This window comes from Amblyomma maculatum, chromosome 4 (assembly GCF_055883805.1).
Source record: "Amblyomma maculatum isolate TAMU_Amacu chromosome 4, ASM5588380v1, whole genome shotgun sequence".
NCBI classification, from domain to species: Eukaryota; Metazoa; Arthropoda; class Arachnida; order Ixodida; family Ixodidae; genus Amblyomma; species Amblyomma maculatum.
In genome coordinates, this window is record NC_139347.1 from 89419658 (window position 1) to 89436191 (window position 16534).

Below are 16534 nucleotides of genomic sequence, written 5' to 3' on the forward strand. Positions count from 1 at the left end.
CTTGGCGTTGTTAAGTCGGTAAAGATGTCATGACAACGAGGAGGACTGATACAAATATAGAGTCTACAAGCACGAGGCAGTTTGGATTTGAAGGGTTGGATAAATGATGTTTGAAACAAAAGAAGTTCCTGAATTTTTAAAACTCATATGGGTGATAAATGCAAACCTCAATCGCTTTGACGTAGAAATTGGCGCAAACTAATAGTATTTATGAGCAGTTGGCCGTGGTCAAATTCCTATCACGAGAAAATTTGGCCACTGCCAAAAATATAGACCGATAGTGGCAAGGCATGGTTGCGCAAGCATGCATTCTATCGCACCGATAGGGTCACATGAGACGTGTCACCAGGCTAAGCTATTTAGGCATGGACAGACAGAGACCGGCATTATGTTTGTTACGAATATTTCTTCTCACGGGAGCATTTTCTATAAGGCCTTGTAAACGAATCCTTCATATGAATTTTGCTTTACGTACAAAAAATTCGACTAAATTTCAACGCCCTTGGGTGCTGACGCATTCTTTACACTAATTGGAGAGCTAACAAGGTGAAACACTATTCGAATAGAGAGGCACATTTTTCTTTGTTTAATAGCGTTATTTTTCTTAGCGTAATGCAGGAATTTTGCGAACCAGCGACATCAGAATCGCGTTGTTCGGGCAGCTCGCTTTCCCTGCCTGATCATAGCACCGCGACGCGTCGTCTTCGCTATCAACACGCGCTCTGGTGGCGCTGCCTCGCTCTAACACCGGCCCGCGCATACACCCTGCACGAATGGGGGCGAGACGCGTGGCGGCTCTGATCGAACATCGCCGCCGGTCAGCGCGCCAGCCGCTGACGATACATATTCAATCACATCGCGTCAGCTTGGGAGCTCCCTCGCTATATTTGATCGGCCGGCCATGAGATGGCGCGAAACGCAATATTGCCTCAACACCGTTCGCGAGAGCGCGACCAGACACGCTCGCACGGGGCAAAAGAGAGAGTGCGCGGCCGCGCCCCCGAGCGCTTCTAGAATCTCGGAGGCTCTCGCCGCGCTGTCCGATGTTATCTCGTCCGCTGGAATCTTCTCCTTTGACCACCTCGGGCGTCCACGGGATGCTGCTCCTATCGAGCGCGCTTGTTGTCCATACAGACTGTGCGAGGTTTTTCGAGCGTTCTTCCCTTTCACTCTTTCTCTTTGCGTGAAGGTGTTTCTTTTTCAGCGCCGCATGCGACACGGTGAGGTGCAAAAGTGCGAAGCCCTGGTCAATTTTTCTCTTTTTTTTTTCGGTTGTCCCCCCTTCCATAAAATTTTCGTTTTATTTTATTTTTTTCTTCCGTTGGCTTTTCTATTAATGTACCCTGCGCCACACATCACACCACCTGGACGGTACACGCTTCCGGCGTTGTCGTGGTGGCTGCGGTTTGAGCACGCGAAAAAACGATTCAACATTTTGTTTCGCTAACTTTGAAGGTGCACGAGCCCCTCGTCTTTTTTCATCATTCCGTTATATATTTTGTCGTGACGGTCACGCATCATGTAAAATGAAGGCTGTCAGGGGCCTCGTTCTTAAACAACCTTAACTTATTATTCCTGACAAAGGGGTGTGTATATTCAATATCAGCTATATACTACTGTGGTGCGGGAAAAGTAGTCTTCAATAGACCTGAACTTAATTCATCCATGTTGGAAAAAAAGGCTACTCGAAAAGATTCCATAGTAAAGATTGAAACCATCAACTCTCATTGTACGAGATATGGCACGCTGAAAACGGGTTACCAAGCTGCACTCTAAATAACTATAGGCCTGTTCATGAAATGTGTTTCAACAATTGTTTGGATTGAGCACTGGCTAGTAAATTAACGTTTATTTATTTTTCTCATTATTTCAAACGCTAATTTTCACCTTAATGACATAAAAGGATGTCTCTCTGGTATTCTGTTGTATGCATGCTTATACTGCCCCACCGCGGAGGTTCAGTGGTTAGGGCGCTCAACTACTGAACCCAAGGACGCGGGCTCGAATCCCGCACGCGGTGGCCGCTTTTCGATGGAGGCGAAAAGCTATTCTCCCGTGTGCCGTGCGATGTTCATGTGAAAAAACCCCAAAAATCCGGAGCCCTCCACTACAGCGTCTCTCATCGTCGAAGTCATTTTGGGGCGTTAGACATCATGAACGAAGTCAAGCCACGTCACTCGGAGCACAAAATTTCTTTTGCACAGTTTTGAACGCGCATGTAAAAAAATACAACGACCGTTGTCCTCCACTAAAACGAAATGGTTTAGCGCCAGAAAATAGTAGGGCACAGCTGCTTTTCTTTTTAACTTAATTTACCCGTTATATGGGTAAGAAAAAGACACAGCACACGCGCGTTTGCGCTTTCTATTCGGCGCGCGCTTATGGTCGCAATGTGACGACCTCGATGTCTTAAAGTTTATTTACACTTTATGCCTTTCAATGCATAGCTGAGTTATAATAGTGCAAAGGATAACTATGCCCAGGCGGACTCACTATGCATCTAAAAAAGAAAGGTATTTTTAGAAATTAGAATTTCCCCATGGAGCCGACGCGGCGGCAACCGACAGAGTTCGAAATTACTAAAGACTTCAGCGAGCGGGCTGTGCTCTGTTTACCTGCTAGATGACGTGCATGTATAGTAGCGAAGGGCATGTTTCGCGTTCTGACTGGTGGCTCGATTTATTTTCTCGGCTTTGATTAAAAAAAAAAAAAAATGCCTGCATCGTGTCCCCTTCCCAAGGAAAGCAAGCTTCACCTTATTAAGGAGCTGTTTGGGGCAAAGCACTCTTTACTATTTTTATTAAACCGACAAAACTTCGAGAAGGTCCCACCGCCTTTTTTGCGTTTTCGTGCGGAACGCAACACTGAACACGGCGGCATCGAATTATAGACCACTAGGCCTGTTAGGCTGCGCCATTTTATGCGCGTTGTGGTGGTGTTTACTACGTGCCGTCTCAGTTATCGGTCGATACTAACTCTCCCAGCCACAAGTTACTCATATAATTAAGCCTCGCGGATATTCCGACCCCTGCTCGCGGAACAAAAGCTGCAATGCTCAGGAAATAACGTCTTAAAAGGAACATCTGCGACTGTTTTTGTCTTCAAACGGCAAATACTTTATTAAAATGCGCAAGACCATCGAATGGCGTCATGGGTATAGAATGAATTGCAGGTGCTACAAGTGGCTCCGAAAACAAAATAGGCGTGATGTGTGATCTTGCATAATTAGACCACGTAGCAGAAACGAAGGCGACTGCATCGTTCCTGGGGAGCTACGCCTCGTTCTTACTGAAGCTTTGAGTCTGTAATATCCCAGCTCAACCGTTAGAGCGGTAATGCCCCACAGACTAAAATCCAACTGGACAGAGAACTAACACCAGTTACGGCATTGCCTGTCTGCTCAGAGTGTTCGCATTAAAACGCAGACGAACGAAAAAAACTCCGCATGAATAGTGCATTCAAAGGTAACATCGTTCTAATAAACAGCGGAAGTCGCGCGGCGCCTGCTTCCCTTAACGCGTCGTAAGAAAAATCCGCCTCGCAGACTGCAACAGATCCGGTTGCACCGAGCCTCGTAGTCAGTATGCACATCCAACTTCTTGAATAAGGAAAGAGTAAAAATTTAATTTTACGCGGACACATTTCATCTCGATTGCATAGATCTAGAAAAATAATTATGATTCCTAAAGTGCAACGTGGGTATTGTTATACTTACCATTGAAATTCGGCAGCTTGTGTTTAGTGAGGCGCCTCAGCAGATGTACAGAAAATGCACGACTTGTTTTGATAACGCAAATAAATGCGAAAGTAGGACATTCCACAACATAGGAAACATAATGTGCACGGTTAGCATTATTTATTCACACTTGCAGTAGCATAACCCATTGAAACATGCAGCAAGAAGAGAAAGAAAAGCCTTTCATGGTTTTTATTCCTGTTGATTAACGACTATAAAGGCAGCAGTAGTAACTATACAACTATTTAAAATAACAGATGGCTGTAATGGTGCCAAATCATGTTTATAAATCGGACATGAAAAAAAAATCATTTGGGTTGTTCGTAGGCTTAAAGGATTTCGAACACTCTTTGTTAGTACCACGTGATTTTGGATGGAAATGTTTTATTCAACACGTTCTTAATATGGTACTTTTATTTTGGTTACTTCGCAGAATGTACTGCAGGCGAGGGGGTTAGCAAGTGCTACGAAATATCCTGTGGCTGGTACCGGATAGACATCTACGGCACGCGAGCTGTGCACCGACAATACATCAAGACTTCGATGGTAAGTAAAGGATGCCTTCGGTTTAAGAAAAAAAGGTTACGAATAAAATTATTACAAAGTACTTTCCTGCCTCTGTCATTTGTCTGGGTTGTAAAAAAAACTACTCTCAATAGTGCGCAAGCTATTGTTGAGGCGACGTGTTTACTGTTTTACACGAGAATGGACATGCGTAATAGTCCTGAGAGCTCGCTTGTATGATTAACAGTTATGCTTCTTTCACTCTAAGCTAAATGTAATTCAAATAGGAGTTAAAATCGGCTGAGTATACCATATAAATCAAGAAACTCGAAGGGAAGTCGATAGCTGGGTATACTGGCGTTCGCTGATTGAAAGATTACCGCATGCGTGCGTTTTCGGAACGAACATATCCTGCGTAGATGGCATGTAAAGAGTTCGCACACATTCGTGCCTTGAACAAAAAAAAAAAAAAAAAGCAATGAAAGTTTGTCACAAAAAAAAACAACAACAACAGGAATGCACTTCTTGACTGCTCTTTTTATTTCATTGGGGTAAAAATAATCCTTTGGTAGACAGTGCTAGCATATTCTGGAGCGGTGTTGTCAACATGCATACTGAAAACAAAATATAGAATGTCTTAAGCGGCTCGAGCCGGTCGACAACAAACAAGACTACACCTGCCGACCCCTGCTGGCACAAATACGCTGCTACTTCAGGCACCACCATGTCGCAGTAGGGCCAGAAGGGCGTGGCACTGCGTTTGGAGCCCTAAACATAGGATAAGCCGAGGAACTTTCTGCCCAAAGCACGTAGAAAAGTACACTGTCTGGAAAGTTTTACACTAGTCAACAAAACAAAGCGACAAAACTAATTTTCTAGGCCTTCTTAGCTCGCGCATTCCAGATCCTCAGTATTTTTTATGACGCTAGTTGGGCCTTCCTCCTCGCTAAATGTGTTCATGCATCACGCTGCCCATCAAAGCCTACTATTTGAGCCTGTATTACTGACGTTCAAGATATTTCATTTTCAAAGCAGTTTCGAAAACACTCCAATAACTATATACCGCTTCCTGCAAGAGCGATTAGTTATAAACATAAATTGTAAAGTTTACCTTCCCTGGTTGTCTCAAGTCGCGCTATTGGTACCAAACAGTCGTTCTGACATTCCGCTTGGCCTCTTTCAGAGGCCGATGAACTGGCACGTGCCAGCTAGGAGGACTGCTCCGATTCTTTAGATTGCTATGCATCACGCAGTGAACGCGCCCTGCAAACTGCGCAGTTTGCTTTGAAGCTTGCCGCCAGTGAAATAACACTGGGCTGAAAAGCGCCGTGTCTGCACCCAGCGGTTTCAACACATTATTTCATTGTTTCAGTTCAAATTACGAGCTTAGGCCCAACTGCCTCTACTTGCAAGCCTCAAATCAGCGGCTTGGCACAAATAAAACGCGTTTTCTTTTTTTTTTTTATATATATATAACACATTATTGGAATCTTTGAAACATGTACCAAAAATGGCTGCAAAGTTATGCAATCGTAAGTGGCTCTTTCTGTATCCGCACAGTTGAAATAAAAAGAAGGAATGGAGTAACAGACAAGGCATTAAACAATAATATGGAGTGTTGGTGGTGATTAAACAATGGCATCTTATGTTTCCTATAAAAAGCTGAAATTTCATTACTTCTTTCTGGTAAACAACATTACTTCGAACAGTAAAAAAAACAAGAATACTAAAATCCAAATAGTTACAATTGATTTAAAAAGACGTTCGTTTGGGTCAAGCTCTGCAACATGTTTAAAACAAGAAATTATAGAGCGAACAACGCAGGGTTGCGCAGTACAGAAATGACACAGAAGAGAGATTGTCTTCGGCCGGTTTTTTTTTTTTTTTTAGTCGCTTCTTATAATTCCCTGCCTTAAATCTGCTATAGAGGATCACTCTTCAAACGATGGTGGGAAGATTGAGTTTAGAGAATACAGCAAGAAAATCAAGCAAGGTTATTGCATTTTGGCTATTGTGTTTAGTAAAGGTGTTACTTTTATCGTTGACTCATTCCAAAACGATACGGTTCAAGGGAGAAAGTTGATTTTTTCATAAGCTGATATCTATATTAGGCCCACGTCAGCCACAGTGAGATGAAAATTTGCATGCACATGTGCATTCTGGAGCATGAAACAAGAGAAAATTTAACAATAAAGATGCAAATTAGAAACAGAAGCCCCCCCCCCCCCCCCCCCAAAAAAAAAAAAAAAAGCAGAAGAAAAACAGAAACAATAGAATTTGTCGCAGAAATGCGACTTGCTCCCCTATCTTTTCTTCCTATCGCTCCCCTCTGTATTTCTTCTCGCTATCCTCTCCCTGTCTCTTTTTCTTTCCCGCCGGCCGCCGCTCAGGTGCTTCAGATTTTTGATAGCAGTTGCCGCGGCCGGCAACACTCTTTTCCTTCTTTTTTATTCATCATCATCATCATCATCATCATCATCATCATCATCATCATCATCATCATCATCATCATCATCAGCCTGATTATACCCACTGCAGGGCGAAGGCCTCTCCCATATTTCTCCACTTAACCCGGTCTTTTTTATTATTTAATATTAAACCGCTAACACTACCACTAAATGTGACCCCAGTCAGCCAACACAATGCCCTACGTTCCCGCAAAAATCACAAATGCAGCTATTTTTTTAAAACCAGGTATGGGCGCAGAAACTTTTGAAGCGCCTGTCACGGGCTGCGCAAGAGCTGGGACATGCGCTACCAAATACTCGAACGCACCGCTGTGAAAATTGTCGTAACAAGCTATGCGGAGTAGTTTGCTAGGACGCCGCAAAACAGGCCAAGATCGGAAAGCTGAGATTCCCTGCCGATAAAACTGGAGAAATAATGGAGCCGAGCAAAAGTTCCTTACGTAAGTGTGTACGGAAGGCCCGAGTACCGGGTTACGAAGGGGAACAAAAAAGCAATCTCATTGTGCGACCTCGCCGAAGACGTTTCATAACGGAAAGTAAGAAAGACCTGCCTTTCCGGACCGTATGCCCAAAATAAGGGAAGCCTAACTGCAGGAATATTGCGGCCCCGCAGGCTCTCCACTCTTTGGGGGCGCATTTGTGTTCCTTTTTTCTTTTTTTCAGACACGCGTAGAAAGTCCTCGCGCTTTCTTTGCTCTTTTAGGTTACTTCAGTGGTGCAAGTAATTATCTCGAGCGGAAAAGAGCAGTAAACAAGCCGGCGATTCCAAGAGTCACGTGGTAGCAGAGCTATTTGTCAGAAAACTGCCCTTGCAAACGCGGAACTCGTATAACCATCAGGAAGAGAGGAACTATTTAGCATCAACTGACATCAATAGAAAACTTCGTAAAACGCACCCACTTTAGACTTAAAAAGTGTGATATTGAGAACCTCAATGAAATGTGGTGAACTGTTGTTTTTTCCTAGATACGTGGTTGTGTGCGCATTTGACGCTGTGTGAAATGCCTTAACGTAGAACAGATCTTTTTATTACAAAATAAAAGCCAGCATATTTTTGTCAGCCTGTAATTAGTTACGCTTATTTCTGCGAGTTAAGCACAAACAAGCCCTCCCTCCCTTCCCCCCTCTTCTTGCCCACTGACTTCATCATTAACACCTAAAAACTAACCCTTGTTTAACTTAAAATTTCAGACTAATGTTCTGAAGTTTGACAGTCATGCTGTAACGTGGTACTTCGTGAGAGGAAGGGGGAGGGGGGTGGACCGAGGTAAAACAAAACAGAACCCAGATCCAGGCGAAATAAATATGGCGAGCGCAGAAAAAAAAAAGCCATATAGAAGTGCATGAAGTAAAACTACTCATGCGTCATACGACTGCGAAGCCACCCGAATGACTGGTCCTCCGACAACACGCGCGATGTTCCTTGAAATGGCGTTGCGTAACAATCCGCGGACATTTCGCCGCGCGGGGTTCAGGGAAGGGAGGAACATTTTTCTCTTTATTTTTCGCATCTACCTCCAACCTTCGCCGGTCGAACGAACAAGACCAGACTAGGTCGGGAAAGAAGCTCCACTGACGGCAGCTTATCGTCGCTAGCAGCGAACGTTAAGCGCAGAGCTCATTAAAGGGTCTCACAGACCGCGAACGAAAAATACCCCAAGCCCCGTATGCCAGGTAGCTATAACTACACCGTCAAGCTTTGAGCATAACAACGGCCCGATACCCCGCGACCCCCCAACTCGCAGCATGGCACTCCCCAGGGAACGAGGAAGCGGCAGCGGCGACGGCTTACGCGGTGAAACAAGGCGTAAGAAAGGAGCGCTCTAGCTTTCCGGTCAAAGCCGATTATCTGCGTCTCGTCAAAAATTTAGGCTAATCGCACATGACCGTAGTTCAAACCCATCAGCAGGGTGCGGTGCATGCGATCCTTGGACGACGATCCCTGGTTTTTCTTCTCGTTCGAACAGCTCCCAGCAGAAGCAGCCGCTCCCTTTCCTTGCTAACATTTCTGCGCATCGATATGGCTGCTTTAACTTGAACAGACTCGACATGCTCCCATTAGCTGCGTTTAGGCTCAGTGGCACGCTCATATCAGCTCTCTGTTTGGAGGAGAGGCGACGAAAAGGAAAACGTGCTAAGAGCGCGCGGATTCGAGACCACCGGGGTATTACGGGCCAAATACAAGCTCCTCTCCACTCTTTTGCCTTTCTCAGAGAGCACTGATGCTATTTCTTTACTCGCTGGTTTTCCTCTTCGTGAGATTAAGAAATAGCATGAAATTGAGAACACGGCGCCTCCTGGCGTCACTCCTCTAACTTAGGTGCCACCAAATTATATGCTCTGAGTCGTTACTTGGGGCTAACCTTTCTGAGCGATTTTCCCTTGCACTTTGCATCTGTAGTCCGCGCTCCTTTCTGGTTTGAAGCATGATAATGTTATTACAAATCATTTAGTCAAAAAGAACCTTATCGGAAATGTTACATATACATGCCCGAGACAAGAGGATGCGTACGCCGGACTACGGCGTTTCATACACTGGATCAACGGTAAGTGTAACGCCTGCGCTCCACATTTAGGGCATCGATAAAGACTTCAAGCTTCAGCAGAGTTCATTGAAGACTACTCACTCACATTCCCTTTTGTTACGCAGTTTTCCGACTACGTTTGCAGTGTCACAGCATGCATAACTAGTCACACTGAACACACGCAGAAACCTCCCAGATGAGCTTTTCACAATAGGCAAAGGTGCAGCACAACCTTATACAGTTGTGCTAATGGGTGGCTGACGCATTCCACCATGCACACACACGAACGAAATATCCGATCATATAGGACAGCACTAGAAACTACGCTAGGCTCAAAATAACAGCTTGAGGGGCAAGTTGGTGCTGCATGGCACCCAGAAATGTGGCGCAACAAACACAATCACATGAGAAGAAACAAAACACAGGCGCACTGTGTTGTGTTTCTTCTCATGTGATTGCATTTGTTGCACCACATTTCTGGGTACTATATGCTGAACTCATTACAGGAAGTTCTTTAAAGCTCGTGAAACGAGTCCCCCGTGTCCTTACTTCAGCATTTAAGACATGAAACAGCAGAGACCTTAGTTTCAATAGGCCGAATCTAACACTGACCCCTATTCGCGGAGACCTTGTAAGTTTGACCTATCAGAAATGACACCGAATAGTACATGAATACTGCTGTTGTTGATTACTGCGAGTGAAAGAGATCGTTAATCCTATCCGCGCATCCGTGATTTTATGTGTCGCCTACACTCTTTTCCTATCCTTTGTGTTCTCTGTCGCAGCAATCCCCTCCAGAGATGAAAAACGAACCCAAGTGCATTTAGCCTGCTCGCCTTTTCTTTCTTTTTCTCATTATCTCTTCTCTTTTTTAGTTCACTCTGCAATAATAAAAAACCGACATTACAAAATGCGCTAAAATTTAAAGTATCGCTTCAATCTTACATCCATGCACAAAGCGTAAAGTTCGTAAATACCACTTTACAGCTAATTTTGGCTAGCTATAAGCTTTGAAGATTACAATGGCGTACTAAGCATTCTCACTATACCCTTAAAGGTGAACCTGAAGTGCCTTCCAGTTATTCTTAAATCACCATACTATCTGTACAGCGAGGAAAAAAAAATGACGTGCATGCTTATCGCAGTGCTATGCAGGTCGTCCGTTACGTAGCCTTTCGGCTTGTAAGCAAAGACAGATATAAATTCTCCGTGTAGTCAACTTTTTGCGCATGTTTATGCGTAAAATTGTGGTGTTTTGGGAACACCTGGGAGCTCCTAAGGCTTGCCGTTAAGATTTATGAGGGGAGATCTTCCATATCTGATTTTATGAAATCATTTGCCGGTTTCTTTTGAGGATCTTTGTTGGCGTACGTGTAGTTTGCCATTCGGCTAACTAATAATCCTTTAAATTGCACTTACGTTATCTAACAGGCATTGATCAGCACGCAGTCGTAACACCCCCCCCCCCCCCCCCCCTCCCTTTTGTGGAATATCACTCATAAAAGATATAAAGCGCCGCTTTACCCAAGCTTCACGAATGCAGCTCTGGAGCCCAAGGGCAGCGCCTCTAACTGGGAATCCAAGGGTCTTAGAACGATGGATTCCGATCCCACTCTCCAACCTAAATGGCAACGCTGTAAGGTGTGATTTTAACGTACTTCTTAAACGCGGATAGTAGTAAAAAAAAAAATCCCAGAAGAATATAGCATCGCGGCACAGAATACAGTTATCACTGGTGTGTGGCGTATACAGGCAGCAATTCACCGTGCACGAGACAAACACCATTAAGCCATAATTTAAGAGACAGCGTAGATGTGAGCTACTTCATAAAAGAACGCTTTTGTATCAGGCTGAATGCAAATTCGCTTCACACGCTTCAAACTACTCTGTTTGAGAAACCCCATATAAGGTACCCAATACAGCGGTCTAGAGAAAAAGGCGCCGTAAAGAGGCAGCAAGAACTCGAATAAGCTACGCTCGGTAGTAGCCGTGAAGATAATATAAAGATACGCAGATAATAAAAAGACAAAGATAATATAAAGGCACGAAATGTCAGCAACTTACTTACAGACTCTCCATAGAGTCCCTACACGATCTTGACCGGTTGGTACTAACGTAGTCTCTATAATGATAGTGGGAACAAAAGTCTAAATATAAAGTAAAGACCTAGACGTCTTACAAGGACATTATGTAAGCCGTTGAACACATTATTTGCATAAGTTAAGTAACCTATTACCAAAGCATATTGTTACGGACGAGCAATGAAGAAGAAGCGGGCAGTGGCGCGGGCAGGAGCGCTCGCGCTAGGCCCGCTAAAAGATTCATTAAAAGTCATCTCACGGTCTTTTTTTTTTTCTTTTTTTAAGACAATATTTATTGCCTCAGGGCATCAGTAGGTTATGAGATGAAGGATGAATAAATGATTAAATGAATGGAAAAAGGTTGGCTGATTTTATGAAGTCCAGAAGTGAGCGATGATGGTCATCGAACATCTTCTCTCTGTCCTCTGTTCTCCTGTTTTCATCGGCTTGCCGCTTCGTAACAATATATCTCCTCGACATAGCATCATTTCAGAAATGAATATTTTTGCGATAAACGAATGATAGAATTTACGCATAATGGCAATCAACCTCACTGCGTATCTTCTTTTTTTTTTATTGCGTTTGTCTCGGCCCTCCCCAATCCTTTGTTACGGAAGCTGAGTCAACACTCAGATTTCCTCGTGTCCCGCTGGAATGTGCTGAACGAGTTTATGTCCTTAGAAAGCAGTGTGTCATTATTTAAGGGGGAAATTATTGGAAGTTATAGTTATCTGGCATCCCCTTATCATCCGTTCTCGTTCCTCTTCTTTTTTAATATTTATGGATGATATAGCTGACCGAGGTTTAGGTCGTGAGTGAGCGTTTGCCTATGACTCTTCCATCTGTCAAGTAGCGACTTGTGTAGACTACTTCTATGACTTGAAATTTGCCTCAAATCAGTCTTAACATGGCACTAATATTGAACAGGACATCAAACTTTACAAAATGCATTAACCTCCTATAGACCCACGAAAGCCTACCTATACCTTCCCAGTTCTTTTTAAGTAACAAAACACCACATTTTTAAAATTTACAAATGCATAGGCGTAATCTTCTCAAAGAAGCTTTCTTGTCATCATCATCAGCAGCAGCAGCCTGACTATACCCACTTCAGGGCGAAGGCCTCTCCAATATTTCTCCAAATAACCCGGTTCTGTGCTAGCTTCATCCACTTGACCCCTGCGAACTTCTTAACCTCATCCGCCCCCCTAACTTTCTGCCGCCCCCTGCTACGCTTTCCTTCCCTTGTAATCCAGTTTATTACCCTGAGCGACCATCGGTTATCCTTTCTTCACGCCACATGTCCTGCCCGTGTCCATTTCTTCTTCTTAATTTCCAGTAAAATGTAGTAACTTAAGTTATTTCTCTGACCCACTCTGCACGTTTCCTATCTCGTAATGTTACCCCTACCATTTTTCGTTTCATGGTACTTCTCTATATCTTCAATTTTTATTGCATTTAATTCTTGCGTTTTGCCTTCTTCTTTTTTTTATTTTTTGCCTATATGGTGTCTTCTGTATGACCCTGTTCTTTTCCGCTGTCAACATCCCTAGAGAGCGTTGTAGGAATTATAGAAAACAAATAAAAAAGTAGAAACAGGGAAAGCAAATGATCATTTAAAGTCTAAGTGCACTACAATAATGAATGGTTTTTGGACTAGAAAAAAATTCTCAAAACACGTTTATGCATGAACAAATGAACAAGGTCTACTCCAATGAGCCTGTCTAGACGAAGAAACAAGTCGTCGCTGTACATGGGCTCCAATTCATAGTGATACAAGTATGCTGCAAATATTTTGTCCTTTACCTGAAACTTCTTCCTTGCAAAATGCAAGATTTGTTGGACGTATGTGGGTTTCGAAACCAAGTCTAAGTTACTCACTGGTGCCCGACCAAGCAGTGAGAGTTTCAGAATTATTCAAACCTGTGTTTGTGCTTCCCATACATGGTTTTAAATAAGAGTGAGCGTACTGCAGCGAAATTGGGGCAGAAAAATTATGAAAGGTACTACGTGGTGCAATGCCGGATTATGCCACTGGAATGACTTGGCCTCGCATTTCAAAGATCCAACTAAAATTATTTTGATTTGTTTAAATTGAGGGCCGAGCAACCTTTCAGTCAAACGTAAATACACAGGCACGTTCTCCTTGTGAGGACAAAAGAGAGCGGTGCCATTAGCCAAGGATAAAATTTTAACTTCCCATTAAGCCAAGGGTAAACCACGTATTGCTGCGTTGTTATATTAACTGGGACAAAAGAGTTCATGGGTACCAGACAAACAGCGAAAGGCGACGACAGATACCATTGCCGAACAGATAACTTTTGTGACATAAGGTTGGTTACATTCCGTCTAGCAATTAGTTCTCTGTAGGCCTCCACCAATATTTGCGTGCTACGAGTTGCAAACAAGAAATCACGGCCAACTTTATCAAACACATTTGCAAGATCAATCTTATAAAAAGCTGCTTGTCTAAAAACACCTAATGCTGTTTCCAATACCAGACCTGCAGCATTGATACGTGTTTGGATTTTGTGGTCTCTGATATCAAAGACCTTAGGTAGCCCATTATTTATATGGCAACTACCGCAGATGGTACCAAAAAGCCCTCACTGAAAGTTTCCAACCTAGATTACTAAGTAAAATTGGACGTTATCATTTAACTGTTTTCAGCCGTATAGACATTATGTTGTTTGGAATTGACGTAGCATCCTCATTATAAAATGCTCGGAAAACTTCCATCAATACAGGCACAGGGTAGGGAGAAAATGTTTTGCAGAACTGGTTAGTTTTATTATTCCAGCCAATATATTTCTGACACTGCCGCTCAGAACTGGCAGATTTCATTTCGTTTAAACTGAGTTATAGGTTTTTTCACAAGAACATGCTGTTAACCGCCAATTCGAGGAAAGCCTCAACTAAGCAACTGAAATCTCATCCTACATTTTGAACGCCCCAACCGCTCAGAGTCTCGAACGATAGTTCATTAAAGCATCAAGAACACCAGTAAATACACTGTGCATGCAGCCTCGTCGATGAAGTTTCAGAATTTCTTTCGCAAAAGCGGTTCGCCTTCCATCCCTCAGGGCCCGACGAGATCTAGACCTTACCAAGCCGTCTCCCGCTTATGTATTTCGGGCGCACACTGTTGAAGCAGCGTTTTTACGTTATTTATGCCCTCAATATAGATACGTGAGCTAATTCTCGCTAGCTCCGCCCGAAAACACGTGAATGATGCCTCTTCAAGAACATAATTCTTGCTGATGCTTCAATGGCCAAATATTTAGTATCTTGTTACCATCGGTCCTACTTTCGAAAAAAAAAAAGCAAAACAAAAAGCAGATCACAGATCGACCATGCATATTTCAAGCAAGTGGACACGTGTGTATGATGCCTCTTCAGGAACATAATTCTTGCTGACGCGTCAACGGCCAAACATTTAGTATCTTGTAAAATCAGTCCTACTTTCGAGAAAAAAAAAAGCAATACAAAATAGAGATCACAGATCGACTATTCATATTTTAAGCAAGTAGCCACGGCTTGTTGGGAACTTCCAATATGAGAGCTGGCATTTATTCATCTGCTACAGCTCCCACCTAGCGTGGAATCTAGGCATCTATCTGAATAGACAGCAGTGATCACTGAAAATTAAGGGCAGCGGCAGTAACCAAGCACGCTGGTAATGGGCCTGCAAAAAACTGATTTCGGTGAAACCGAACACTAAAAGAACAATATTAATAGATAAAATGAATCATATCTTCCTTTCTGTCTATCATCCACAAGGTTGCATTCATATGCGAATCTGTAAGTAAAGCAGCGCTAAAGGGCCACAATACCTGCATAAAACTACTCGGTCCTCATCCATAACAAAATAAGAAACCAATTTAGATCTTCCAAACACTAATTTTTCGATCAGTGTTGAAACCTAACATTGTGAGGTAAAATGATATAAACCACCCTCCATTATATACACAACACAACATCACTGTCCTTGTCAATATATTGTTGCTTACGCCTTCAGGGTCCGTTAGGGCTTCCGCTCTAGAGACACATCCTAGATGGTCAGTTCTTGCAGGTTGCCAACTGCCGCTGTGTAGCGCAGAAAACTTCTGCCACCATTTGTCGGTTGTCCATAAGTTGTTTCGCTGGTCACATCCACACGACCACGATGTGTTCTGACACAATCTCATCTCATCCTCATATATGTTCAGTGGTTCTGAAGCAACTTGTCAGCATAGCTGACAGCAGTTTCGGTACAGCTTGCCCGAAGTACCGACGTTGGATGCACCATGGCGTATAACACTGATGTTCTATACGTCTAGGCCGTCTACACCGAAAACAAATTAAGCCTCCTCCTTGTGCAAATTTTCAACATGGCCGATAGCACAGCTCTCCAGTGCATGCCCAAATCGCCGACAGTAGATTCATCAGGCATGCGACATTACACATCTACTCCGTCTATACCAAAGACAAAGCGGAGGTCTTCCTTTACGCATCTTGTCAGCAGTCCATAGGTTACTACACAGTTCTCTACAGTATGGCTACAGCGTCGACACTAGATGCACCAAAGTGGGGGACACTAGCACCGTACACGTCAAACCAGCTGCACCGACGATATGGCGGAGGTTTCTCTCGGATCAGTGCTGAAGCGCGGAGCACAAAAATGTTCAGCTGTTGAAAAATTGTACTTCCTGGCACTCCGTCCACACAGGGACAACACCGCATCGCGCACTCCACAGTGTGAACAGTTCAAAAAGTTTCCGAAGCTGCCATAATTCCCCGCATTTGCAAATAAGGGGAGCGAAAACAGCTAAGCTTGATTTTCTTTTTGTTCGGGGCAAATATCATGCACATAGGTCCTCTGACAGCTTTTTCAAGCAGCTTCTGCTTGCAGGAACTGCTGTCACAAGTAACCATCCAAGCTCGACTCAGTTGGTACTGCTGAATAGACAGAATTTCACGAGGGTCTAAAATATGCTCGAGTGCGTATCGGATGTTTGGAGTGCGGCAAAAACGACCCTTTAGGATAGCAAGCAGGAAAATAGCACTCAGAACAATATCGCAGTTAGAAAATTCGGGGAAGGAAAACTTTGCACCAGTCCATAGCAAACCCGGACGTCGGAATTAAGACCTCTCCAAACTTCCGCTGTGCTGTTTGTAGTAAATATTTCACAACAAGCTAGTCAGAACGGCTTCCCCTTTCTTGCTGATGCAATCGCTGCA